At 49.2% G+C, this 13,635-nt stretch overlaps 4 pseudogenes; all 4 read left to right on the top strand.

The window, feature by feature from the left end:
- The first annotated feature begins 1,549 nt into the window (after window positions 1-1,549).
- On the top strand, window positions 1,550-1,760 carry LOC124769387 (annotated as a pseudogene).
- Window positions 1,761-4,991: 3,231 nt separating this feature from the next.
- On the top strand, window positions 4,992-5,202 carry LOC124769386 (annotated as a pseudogene).
- A 3,232-nt stretch (window positions 5,203-8,434) lies between these two features.
- On the top strand, window positions 8,435-8,645 carry LOC124769385 (annotated as a pseudogene).
- Window positions 8,646-11,878: 3,233 nt separating this feature from the next.
- On the top strand, window positions 11,879-12,089 carry LOC124769384 (annotated as a pseudogene).
- Window positions 12,090-13,635: the final 1,546 nt, after the last annotated feature.

Genomic DNA, 13,635 nt, shown 5'->3' with positions numbered 1-13,635 from the left:
CGACGACTCGACCTCCATCAACGAATCCAACTGATTAGTACATACATCCTATCACGGGCATAGTATGTAGCACAACTCCATACGCTACCGAAACAAACCAGCAGAGCCATCTCACAAACAGTATATTGCCTATTGTGGCGGCATGCACTATTCAAAGTTGATGCGCAGAATTGTACACTGCCAAAGGTCGATAGTGGCCTTGCACTCATTGACTTTCCCCGCAAATGTGCGGCAATCCTGATTCAAAGTATCGCCACTTTGCGTGAGATTGACCCAGGTGGTACAACAGCGGTGCTTTTCGACCGTTATCGCCCACAATCGGCGCGTGCACCAGTATGTTTGACACATATTCCATTCCGGATGACGACAGTCAAGGACTATTACCTCAATCAAAGTTACGTCCTAACAGTGGCCACCGACAAGGCACGCACATCGAAGCGCCTTTACTAGGTGCTTCGAGGCCAGCCCACACCACATAAATTGGAGGACAGACGACCGTCGGTCATCTGGCACCAAGCTTGGGCTAATATCAACCACCCAGCCCTTCCCACAGAAGTTTCAGCGCTATGGTATCGCGTTGTAAACAATTTAATACCCACTAATCACCGCCTGGCGGCCATCCGCCTATGGCCCTCGGCTGCTTGCGGCCGATGTGGTGACGTAGACACCAGAGAGCATCGTCTCTTATGCCCTCACGTCACAGAAGTGTGGGACCTTGCACGTGTGCTATTAGCGCTGATCGGTGGGACTACACTGGACTATGTGTCAATCGACTGGTTCCTTACCCCTGATATTCAGACCAACCAACGAACACGACGTAACGCAATGGTGTGGCTCTTGGGCCACACCATTTTCACGATCTATGACCTTTGCCTCACCGATGCTGTCTCTTTCATGGACTACCTTTGGAGCCAGCATCGCCTGGCGGAATCTGACCGGAAATATACCATTACTTTTGCAAGATTTCTTAAAGTTGCAATGGTTCATGGTTATCAAAAGGTGTTCCGGGCTGACTAAGGCACCTCGTATAAGAATTGCCTGAGTGTACCCCTGGATCTTTGTCACTCAGACTTTCAAACTACCCTTGACTTACCCATACCCCAGATTTGGTATTGGCCTTCAGGGCATCACTAGAGTAGACTGTTCTATGATACTGATAATATGGAAATTGGTAACACGGAAATTGTGTGAACCTTGTATGAAAAATTATTGGAAAATTGGAAAACACATAATCTATCTTAGAGGATTATTACTTCGTTAATTCTATGGGCGATGGGATTATCTCGCCAGTTTCGTTTGAGTGTGCTGACGTCGCTGTTTTTTTTTTTATTTTGCCTTCATTTCTGTCTTTATTTATTTCTTTCTATTTAGTTTTTAACATCATCACTTGCTTCACACCTGGAGATGGAGGTGTGTTTCTGAGTAGTGTGTCGTCGCCCCCAAGGCATAGCAGAGTATGCCTCCGCTTTTATTTTCGGTTTATGGCAATAAGTCTTGCTACTAACAACACCCTGCTTTACGTGCTGCGTCGACAATAGAGGATGGCGGCATTTTTGGAGAGGAAAAGGTAGGTCTATAGGGGAGGTAGGAGGGAAAAAAGTGTAGTATTTGTCTTATCAGCTTAATATCTGATACGTCCTGCATCACACGACCAGAATATTACACTCATTTTTGGCTTATGACGGAGTGCTAGGGGCTTGCTCCACCTCTGTCGCGGGTTGGCCCGGCATTGAAGTACCGCCGGGATCGGCCCACCTAAAATTAATTAAAACACAGCCTGAAATGGGTTAACTTTCTGCAGTGATCAGATATTCCGCTGGTAGCAAAACTTGTCGTAGTTGTTGATGTGCCCAGTAGTTAGTTGCTTACACACCACGATTTCTTTTCATTAATTTAAGATTATCTTAAGAATTTTTTTTTTTTTTTTTGCGGTTAGCCGGACGGCACTTGCAGCCGCATTACGCTAGGCTGGTAATTTATGGGGGCACAGGACAGTGCCTTCGGATGCCTCGTTAGCGTCTCTTATGGTCCGGGCACAGATAATTTTAATTACATTTTTTGGAGTTATATCCTTAGCTCCTCGCGAACGTCGTCGTCGTCGCCGCCGCACGCACGCTGAATACGTGTGTACACACGCACACACACATATGCAGTAGGCGGTGGACGATGTAAGCACTCGGCTAGGTGTAGCTCGCGCCAGTATAGCTCGCACCGGCCTGACGCTGCTGTGGGGCGGCCTCACGGCTTCTCCACTGCCCTGGCAGCTAGCGGCGTTCAAATGGGAGTCGCAGTTTACTCCTCGACATGGAGGGTAGTACTGGGATGTTGACGAGTGATCTCGTATTTGGTCGTTCCTTTCGGCACTTGCCTTTGCGATGTTTTCGACGGTCGCCTGTTGCCATATCGGCCCGCACCACCGTGTGTCACTCCCACATGTGGAGCGCACACGCTGCAAGCATTTAGGCCCTGACACTGCGGTTTTTCATCTCTGGCGGTACTCCGCAAGGATACCGCCCTTCGATTGTGCCATTCCAGCACTAATCGAAGTGCTAGGTTTTCCGGCCTGTTAGGAGACCGCTTCTGCAAAACGTGCGAGGAGATGTTTGCTGGTTGCGAGCTACCCGCCGATTTTCTAGCTGTACGTATTGTCCTTAATCCAAAGGTCACAGGTCACTGTCGGGCTAAGGACGTGTTCTTAACACTGATTATAAGTTGGTGGCACGAAGTGTGGCTTCACATCTTAAACAGGTAATGAATAAGGTACACTGGCGTTTCGAATCGAACCACCTTCACCGCTGCTTCTATATACCGTGATGCTGTCTTACTCACCCACCGCCGACGCTCGAACCCCGGCTTCAATTGATCTCTAGATTTCGCCGGTGCCTTCTCCCATCCTTACCTGCTGGCCGTTATGTCGCGGAAGGGTTTCGGGGAGCACTTCATAAGAGTCATCCGGCACTTCTTGGATGGAGCAAATTCCAGAATCATTGTGAACGGCTGCAGATCACGACCAATTCCCATCAGACGATCAGTTCGACAAGGCTGTCCCTTGTCAGTGTATTTTATCGCTTTGGCGCTGGACCCCATGCTGCGTGACATCGGACGGATGGTCGATGGTGTTCCTTTCCCAGGCGTCACCTTCCGCAGTGCGGCATACGCGGATGGTGTAGGTGTGTTTGTAGCAAACGCCAATGACATCGATTCGGTTCGCCGAGTCCTCCACGTTTATGAACGAGCATCCGGTGCCATGTTAAAATCCAACAAAATGGTGCTAATGCCACTAGGGCCACGATCATTGACCATCGAACGCCCATGCAACCGGATTGTAGGGGAACAACGTATCTTGGGTCTTGAGGTGACTGACTGTCCGCAGCGCATGTTAACACTCACGTGCAGGCGGATTCTCACGCGCATCAGAGGATTTTGCATGAGTCACACTGATCGACGACTCGACCTCCATCAACGAATCCAACTGATTAGTACATACATCCTATCACGGGCATAGTATGTAGCACAACTCCATACGCTACCGAAACAAACCAGCAGAGCCATCTCACAAACAGTATATTGCCTATTGTGGCGGCATGCACTATTCAAAGTTGATGCGCAGAATTGTACACTGCCAAAGGTCGATAGTGGCCTTGGACTCATTGATTTTCCCCGCAAATGTGCGGCAATCCTGATTCAAAGTATCGCCACTTTGCGTGAGATTGACCCAGGTGGTACAACAGCGGTGCTTTTCGACCGTTATCGCCCACAATCGGCGCGTGCACCAGTATGTTTGACACATATTCCATTCCGGATGACGACAGTCAAGGACTATTACCTCAATCAAAGTTACGTCCTAACAGTGGCCACCGACAAGGCACGCACATCGAAGCGCCTTTACTAGGCGCTTCGAGGCCAGCCCACACCACATAAATTGGAGGACAGACGACCGTCGGTCATCTGGCACCAAGCTTGGGCTAATATCAACCACCCAGCCCTTCCCACAGAAGTTTCAGCGCTATGGTATCGCGTTGTAAACAATTTAATACCCACTAATCACCGCCTGGCGGCCATCCGCCTATGGCCCTCGGCTGCTTGCGGCCGATGTGGTGACGTAGACACCAGAGAGCATCGTCTCTTATGCCCTCACGTCACAGAAGTGTGGGACCTTGCACGTGTGCTATTAGCGCTGATCGGTGGGACTACACTGGACTATGTGTCAATCGACTGGTTCCTTACCCCTGATATTCAGACCAACCAACGAACACGACGTAACGCAATGGTGTGGCTCTTGGGCCACACCATTTTCACGATCTATGACCTTTGCCTCACCGATGCTGTCTCTTTCATGGACTACCTTTGGAGCCAGCATCGCCTGGCGGAATCTGACCGGAAATATACCATTACTTTTGGAAGATTTCTTAAAGTTGCAATGGTTCATGGTTATCAAAAGGTGTTCCGGGCTGACTAAGGCACCTCGTATAAGAATTGCCTGAGTGTACCCCTGGATCTTTGTCACTCAGACTTTCAAACTACCCTTGACTTACCCATACCCCAGATTTGATATTGGCCTTCAGGGCATCACTAGAGTAGACTGTTCTATGATACTGATAATATGGAAATTGGTAACACGGAAATTGTGTGAACCTTGTATGAAAAATTATTGGAAAATTGGAAAACATAATCTATCTTAGAGGATTATTACTTCGTTAATTCTATGGGCGATGGGATTATCTCGCCAGTTTCGTTTGAGTGTGCTGCCGTCGCTGTTTTTTTTTTTTTATTTTGCCTTCATTTCTGTCTTTATTTATTTCTTTCTATTTAGTTTTTAACATCATCACTTGCTTCACACCTGGAGAGGGAGGTGTGTTTCTGAGTAGTGTGTCGTCGCCCCCAAGGCATAGCAGAGTATGCCTCCGCTTTTATTTTCGGTTTATGGCAATAAGTCTTGCTACTAACAACACCCTGCTTTACGTGCTGCGTCGACAATAGAGGATGGCGGCATTTTTGGAGAGGAAAAGGTAGGTCTATAGGGGAGGTAGGAGGGAAAAAAGTGTAGTATTTGTCTTATCAGCTTAATATCTGATACGTCCTGCATCACACGACCAGAATATTACACTCATTTTTGGCTTATGACGGAGTGCTAGGGGCTTGCTCCACCTCTGTCGCGGGTTGGCCCGGCATTGAAGTACCGCCGGGATCGGCCCACCTAAAATTAATTAAAACACAGCCTGAAATGGGTTAACTTTCTGCAGTGATCAGATATTCCGCTGGTAGCAAAACTTGTCGTAGTTGTTGATGTGCCCAGTAGTTAGTTGCTTACACACCACGATTTCTTTTCATTAATTTAAGATTATCTTAAGAATTTTTTTTTTTTTTTTGCGGTTAGCCGGACGGCACTTGCAGCCGCATTACGCTAGGCTGGTAATTTATGGGGGCACAGGACAGTGCCTTCGGATGCCTCGTTAGCGTCTCTTATGGTCCGGGCACAGATAATTTTAATTACATTTTTTGGAGTTATATCCTTAGCTCCTCGCGAACGTCGTCGTCGTCGCCGCCGCACGCACGCTGAATACGTGTGTACACACGCACACACACATATGCAGTAGGCGGTGGACGATGTAAGCACTCGGCTAGGTGTAGCTCGCGCCAGTATAGCTCGCACCGGCCTGACGCTGCTGTGGGGCGGCCTCACGGCTTCTCCACTGCCCTGGCAGCTAGCGGCGTTCAAATGGGAGTCGCAGTTTACTCCTCGACATGGAGGGTAGTACTGGGATGTTGACGAGTGATCTCGTATTTGGTCGTTCCTTTCGGCACTTGCCTTTGCGATGTTTTCGACGGTCGCCTGTTGCCATATCGGCCCGCACCACCGTGTGTCACTCCCACATGTGGAGCGCACACGCTGCAAGCATTTAGGCCCTGACACTGCGGTTTTTCATCTCTGGCGGTACTCCGCAAGGATACCGCCCTTCGATTGTGCCATTCCAGCACTAATCGAAGTGCTAGGTTTTCCGGCCTGTTAGGAGACCGCTTCTGCAAAACGTGCGAGGAGATGTTTGCTGGTTGCGAGCTACCCGCCGATTTTCTAGCTGTACGTATTGTCCTTAATCCAAAGGTCACAGGTCACTGTCGGGCTAAGGACGTGTTCTTAACACTGATTATAAGTTGGTGGCACGAAGTGTGGCTTCACATCTTAAACAGGTAATGAATAAGGTACACTGGCGTTTCGAATCGAACCACCTTCACCGCTGCTTCTATATACCGTGATGCTGTCTTACTCACCCACCGCCGACGCTCGAACCCCGGCTTCAATTGATCTCTAGATTTCGCCGGTGCCTTCTCCCATCCTTACCTGCTGGCCGTTATGTCGCGGAAGGGTTTCGGGGAGCACTTCATAAGAGTCATCCGGCACTTCTTGGATGGAGCAAATTCCAGAATCATTGTGAACGGCTGCAGATCACGACCAATTCCCATCAGACGATCAGTTCGACAAGGCTGTCCCTTGTCAGTGTATTTTATCGCTTTGGCGCTGGACCCCATGCTGCGTGACATCGGACGGATGGTCGATGGTGTTCCTTTCCCAGGCGTCACCTTCCGCAGTGCGGCATACGCGGATGGTGTAGGTGTGTTTGTAGCAAACGCCAATGACATCGATTCGGTTCGCCGAGTCCTCCACGTTTATGAACGAGCATCCGGTGCCATGTTAAAATCCAACAAAATGGTGCTAATGCCACTAGGGCCACGATCATTGACCATCGAACGCCCATGCAACCGGATTGTAGGGGAACAACGTATCTTGGGTCTTGAGGTGACTGACTGTCCGCAGCGCATGTTAACACTCACGTGCAGGCGGATTCTCACGCGCATCAGAGGATTTTGCATGAGTCACACTGATCGACGACTCGACCTCCATCAACGAATCCAACTGATTAGTACATACATCCTATCACGGGCATAGTATGTAGCACAACTCCATACGCTACCGAAACAAACCAGCAGAGCCATCTCACAAACAGTATATTGCCTATTGTGGCGGCATGCACTATTCAAAGTTGATGCGCAGAATTGTACACTGCCAAAGGTCGATAGTGGCCTTGGACTCATTGACTTTCCCCGCAAATGTGCGGCAATCCTGATTCAAAGTATCGCCACTTTGCGTGAGATTGACCCAGGTGGTACAACAGCGGTGCTTTTCGACCGTTATCGCCCACAATCGGCGCGTGCACCAGTATGTTTGACACATATTCCATTCCGGATGACGACAGTCAAGGACTATTACCTCAATCAAAGTTACGTCCTAACAGTGGCCACCGACAAGGCACGCACATCGAAGCGCCTTTACTAGGCGCTTCGAGGCCAGCCCACACCACATAAATTGGAGGACAGACGACCGTCGGTCATCTGGCACCAAGCTTGGGCTAATATCAACCACCCAGCCCTTCCCACAGAAGTTTCAGCGCTATGGTATCGCGTTGTAAACAATTTAATACCCACTAATCACCGCCTGGCGGCCATCCGCCTATGGCCCTCGGCTGCTTGCGGCCGATGTGGTGACGTAGACACCAGAGAGCATCGTCTCTTATGCCCTCACGTCACAGAAGTGTGGGACCTTGCACGTGTGCTATTAGCGCTGATCGGTGGGACTACACTGGACTATGTGTCAATCGACTGGTTCCTTACCCCTGATATTCAGACCAACCAACGAACACGACGTAACGCAATGGTGTGGCTCTTGGGCCACACCATTTTCACGATCTATGACCTTTGCCTCACCGATGCTGTCTCTTTCATGGACTACCTTTGGAGCCAGCATCGCCTGGCGGAATCTGACCGGAAATATACCATTACTTTTGGAAGATTTCTTAAAGTTGCAATGGTTCATGGTTATCAAAAGGTGTTCCGGGCTGACTAAGGCACCTCGTATAAGAATTGCCTGAGTGTACCCCTGGATCTTTGTCACTCAGACTTTCAAACTACCCTTGACTTACCCATACCCCAGATTTGATATTGGCCTTCAGGGCATCACTAGAGTAGACTGTTCTATGATACTGATAATATGGAAATTGGTAACACGGAAATTGTGTGAACCTTGTATGAAAAATTATTGGAAAATTGGAAAACATAATCTATCTTAGAGGATTATTACTTCGTTAATTCTATGGGCGATGGGATTATCTCGCCTGTTTCGTTTGAGTGTGCTGCCGTCGCTGTTTTTTTTTTTTTTTATTTTGCCTCCATTTCTGTCTTTATTTATTTCTTTCTATTTAGTTTTTAACATCATCACTTGCTTCACACCTGGAGAGGGAGGTGTGTTTCTGAGTAGTGTGTCGTCGCCCCCAAGGCATAGCAGAGTATGCCTCCGCTTTTATTTTCGGTTTATGGCAATAAGTCTTGCTACTAACAACACCCTGCTTTACGTGCTGCGTCGACAATAGAGGATGGCGGCATTTTTGGAGAGGAAAAGGTAGGTCTATAGGGGAGGTAGGAGGGAAAAAAGTGTAGTATTTGTCTTATCAGCTTAATATCTGATACGTCCTGCATCACACGACCAGAATATTACACTCATTTTTGGCTTATGACGGAGTGCTAGGGGCTTGCTCCACCTCTGTCGCGGGTTGGCCCGGCATTGAAGTACCGCCGGGATCGGCCCACCTAAAATTAATTAAAACACAGCCTGAAATGGGTTAACTTTCTGCAGTGATCAGATATTCCGCTGGTAGCAAAACTTGTCGTAGTTGTTGATGTGCCCAGTAGTTAGTTGCTTACACACCACGATTTCTTTTCATTAATTTAAGATTATCTTAAGAATTTTTTTTTTTTTTTTTTGCGGTTAGCCGGACGGCACTTGCAGCCGCATTACGCTAGGCTGGTAATTTATGGGGGCACAGGACAGTGCCTTCGGATGCCTCGTTAGCGTCTCTTATGGTCCGGGCACAGATAATTTTAATTACATTTTTTGGAGTTATATCCTTAGCTCCTCGCGAACGTCGTCGTCGTCGCCGCCGCACGCACGCTGAATACGTGTGTACACACGCACACACACATATGCAGTAGGCGGTGGACGATGTAAGCACTCGGCTAGGTGTAGCTCGCGCCAGTATAGCTCGCACCGGCCTGACGCTGCTGTGGGGCGGCCTCACGGCTTCTCCACTGCCCTGGCAGCTAGCGGCGTTCAAATGGGAGTCGCAGTTTACTCCTCGACATGGAGGGTAGTACTGGGATGTTGACGAGTGATCTCGTATTTGGTCGTTCCTTCCGGCACTTGCCTTTGCGATGTTTTCGACGGTCGCCTGTTGCCATATCGGCCCGCACCACCGTGTGTCACTCCCACATGTGGAGCGCACACGCTGCAAGCATTTAGGCCCTGACACTGCGGTTTTTCATCTCTGGCGGTACTCCGCAAGGATACCGCCCTTCGATTGTGCCATTCCAGCACTAATCGAAGTGCTAGGTTTTCCGGCCTGTTAGGAGACCGCTTCTGCAAAACGTGCGAGGAGATGTTTGCTGGTTGCGAGCTACCCGCCGATTTTCTAGCTGTACGTATTGTCCTTAATCCAAAGGTCACAGGTCACTGTCGGGCTAAGGACGTGTTCTTAACACTGATTATAAGTTGGTGGCACGAAGTGTGGCTTCACATCTTAAACAGGTAATGAATAAGGTACACTGGCGTTTCGAATCGAACCACCTTCACCGCTGCTTCTATATACCGTGATGCTGTCTTACTCACCCACCGCCGACGCTCGAACCCCGGCTTCAATTGATCTCTAGATTTCGCCGGTGCCTTCTCCCATCCTTACCTGCTGGCCGTTATGTCGCGGAAGGGTTTCGGGGAGCACTTCGTAAGAGTCATCCGGCACTTCTTGGATGGAGCAAATTCCAGAATCATTGTGAACGGCTGCAGATCACGACCAATTCCCATCAGACGATCAGTTCGACAAGGCTGTCCCTTGTCAGTGTATTTTATCGCTTTGGCGCTGGACCCCATGCTGCGTGACATCGGACGGATGGTCGATGGTGTTCCTTTCCCAGGCGTCACCTTCCGCAGTGCGGCATACGCGGATGGTGTAGGTGTGTTTGTAGCAAACGCCAATGACATCGATTCGGTTCGCCGAGTCCTCCACGTTTATGAACGAGCATCCGGTGCCATGTTCAAATCCAACAAAATGGTGCTAATGCCACTAGGGCCACGATCATTGACCATCGAATGCCCATGCAACCGGATTGTAGGGGAACAACGTATCTTGGGTCTTGAGGTGACTGACTGTCCGCAGCGCATGTTAACACTCACGTGCAGGCGGATTCTCACGCGCATCAGAGGATTTTGCATGAGTCACACTGATCGACGACTCGACCTCCATCAACGAATCCAACTGATTAGTACATACATCCTATCACGGGCATAGTATGTAGCACAACTCCATACGCTACCGAAACAAACCAGCAGAGCCATCTCACAAACAGTATATTGCCTATTGTGGCGGCATGCACTATTCAAAGTTGATGCGCAGAATTGTACACTGCCAAAGGTCGATAGTGGCCTTGGACTCATTGACTTTCCCCGCAAATGTGCGGCAATCCTGATTCAAAGTATCGCCACTTTGCGTGAGATTGACCCAGGTGGTACAACAGCGGTGCTTTTCGACCGTTATCGCCCACAATCGGCGCGTGCACCAGTATGTTTGACACATATTCCATTCCGGATGACGACAGTCAAGGACTATTACCTCAATCAAAGTTACGTCCTAACAGTGGCCACCGACAAGGCACGCACATCGAAGCGCCTTTACTAGGCGCTTCGAGGCCAGCCCACACCACATAAATTGGAGGACAGACGACCGTCGGTCATCTGGCACCAAGCTTGGGCTAATATCAACCACCCAGCCCTTCCCACAGAAGTTTCAGCGCTATGGTATCGCGTTGTAAACAATTTAATACCCACTAATCACCGCCTGGCGGCCATCCGCCTATGGCCCTCGGCTGCTTGCGGCCGATGTGGTGACGTAGACACCAGAGAGCATCGTCTCTTATGCCCTCACGTCACAGAAGTGTGGGACCTTGCACGTGTGCTATTAGCGCTGATCGGTGGGACTACACTGGACTATGTGTCAATCGACTGGTTCCTTACCCCTGATATTCAGACCAACCAACGAACACGACGTAACGCAATGGTGTGGCTCTTGGGCCACACCATTTTCACGATCTATGACCTTTGCCTCACCGATGCTGTCTCTTTCATGGACTACCTTTGGTGCCAGCATCGCCTGGCGGAATCTGACCGGAAATATACCATTACTTTTGGAAGATTTCTTAAAGTTGCAATGGTTCATGGTTATCAAAAGGTGTTCCGGGCTGACTAAGGCACCTCGTATAAGAATTGCCTGAGTGTACCCCTGGATCTTTGTCACTCAGACTTTCAAACTACCCTTGACTTACCCATACCCCAGATTTGATATTGGCCTTCAGGGCATCACTAGAGTAGACTGTTCTATGATACTGATAATATGGAAATTGGTAACACGGAAATTGTGTGAACCTTGTATGAAAAATTATTGGAAAATTGGAAAACATAATCTATCTTAGAGGATTATTACTTCGTTAATTCTATGGGCGATGGGATTATCTCGCCTGTTTCGTTTGAGTGTGCTGCCGTCGCTGTTTTTTTTTTTTTTATTTTGCCTCCATTTCTGTCTTTATTTATTTCTTTCTATTTAGTTTTTAACATCATCACTTGCTTCACACCTGGAGAGGGAGGTGTGTTTCTGAGTAGTGTGTCGTCGCCCCCAAGGCATAGCAGAGTATGCCTCCGCTTTTATTTTCGGTTTATGGCAATAAGTCTTGCTACTAACAACACCCTGCTTTACGTGCTGCGTCGACAATAGAGGATGGCGGCATTTTTGGAGAGGAAAAGGTAGGTCTATAGGGGAGGTAGGAGGGAAAAAAGTGTAGTATTTGTCTTATCAGCTTAATATCTGATACGTCCTGCATCACACGACCAGAATATTACACTCATTTTTGGCTTATGACGGAGTGCTAGGGGCTTGCTCCACCTCTGTCGCGGGTTGGCCCGGCATTGAAGTACCGCCGGGATCGGCCCACCTAAAATTAATTAAAACACAGCCTGAAATGGGTTAACTTTCTGCAGTGATCAGATATTCCGCTGGTAGCAAAACTTGTCGTAGTTGTTGATGTGCCCAGTAGTTAGTTGCTTACACACCACGATTTCTTTTCATTAATTTAAGATTATCTTAAGAATTTTTTTTTTTTTTTTTTTTTGCGGTTAGCCGGACGGCACTTGCAGCCTCATTACGCTAGGCTGGTAATTTATGGGGGCACAGGACAGTGCCTTCGGATGCCTCGTTAGCGTCTCTTATGGTCCGGGCACAGATAATTTTAATTACATTTTTTGGAGTTATATCCTTAGCTCCTCGCGAACGTCGTCGTCGTCGCCGCCGCACGCACGCTGAATACGTGTGTACACACGCACACACACATATGCAGTAGGCGGTGGACGATGTAAGCACTCGGCTAGGTGTAGCTCGCGCCAGTATAGCTCGCACCGGCCTGACGCTGCTGTGGGGCGGCCTCACGGCTTCTCCACTGCCCTGGCAGCTAGCGGCGTTCAAATGGGAGTCGCAGTTTACTCCTCGACATGGAGGGTAGTACTGGGATGTTGACGAGTGATCTCGTATTTGGTCGTTCCTTCCGGCACTTGCCTTTGCGATGTTTTCGACGGTCGCCTGTTGCCATATCGGCCCGCACCACCGTGTGTCACTCCCACATGTGGAGCGCACACGCTGCAAGCATTTAGGCCCTGACACTGCGGTTTTTCATCTCTGGCGGTACTCCGCAAGGATACCGCCCTTCGATTGTGCCATTCCAGCACTAATCGAAGTGCTAGGTTTTCCGGCCTGTTAGGAGACCGCTTCTGCAAAACGTGCGAGGAGATGTTTGCTGGTTGCGAGCTACCCGCCGATTTTCTAGCTGTACGTATTGTCCTTAATCCAAAGGTCACAGGTCACTGTCGGGCTAAGGACGTGTTCTTAACACTGATTATAAGTTGGTGGCACGAAGTGTGGCTTCACATCTTAAACAGGTAATGAATAAGGTACACTGGCGTTTCGAATCGAACCACCTTCACCGCTGCTTCTATATACCGTGATGCTGTCTTACTCACCCACCGCCGACGCTCGAACCCCGGCTTCAATTGATCTCTAGATTTCGCCGGTGCCTTCTCCCATCCTTACCTGCTGGCCGTTATGTCGCGGAAGGGTTTCGGGGAGCACTTCGTAAGAGTCATCCGGCACTTCTTGGATGGAGCAAATTCCAGAATCATTGTGAACGGCTGCAGATCACGACCAATTCCCATCAGACGATCAGTTCGACAAGGCTGTCCCTTGTCAGTGTATTTTATCGCTTTGGCGCTGGACCCCATGCTGCGTGACATCGGACGGATGGTCGATGGTGTTCCTTTCCCAGGCGTCACCTTCCGCAGTGCGGCATACGCGGATGGTGTAGGTGTGTTTGTAGCAAACGCCAATGACATCGATTCGGTTCGCCGAGTCCTCCACGTTTATGAACGAGCATCCGGTGCCATGTTAAAATCCAACAAAATGGTGCTAATGCCACTAGGGCCACGATCATTGACCA

Source organism: Schistocerca piceifrons, unplaced genomic scaffold (assembly GCF_021461385.2).
Source record: "Schistocerca piceifrons isolate TAMUIC-IGC-003096 unplaced genomic scaffold, iqSchPice1.1 HiC_scaffold_701, whole genome shotgun sequence".
In the NCBI taxonomy this organism is placed as follows: Eukaryota; Metazoa; Arthropoda; class Insecta; order Orthoptera; family Acrididae; genus Schistocerca; species Schistocerca piceifrons.
The sequence above is the reverse complement of the archived record's forward strand: the minus strand, read 5'-3'. Positions and strand labels throughout refer to the sequence as shown.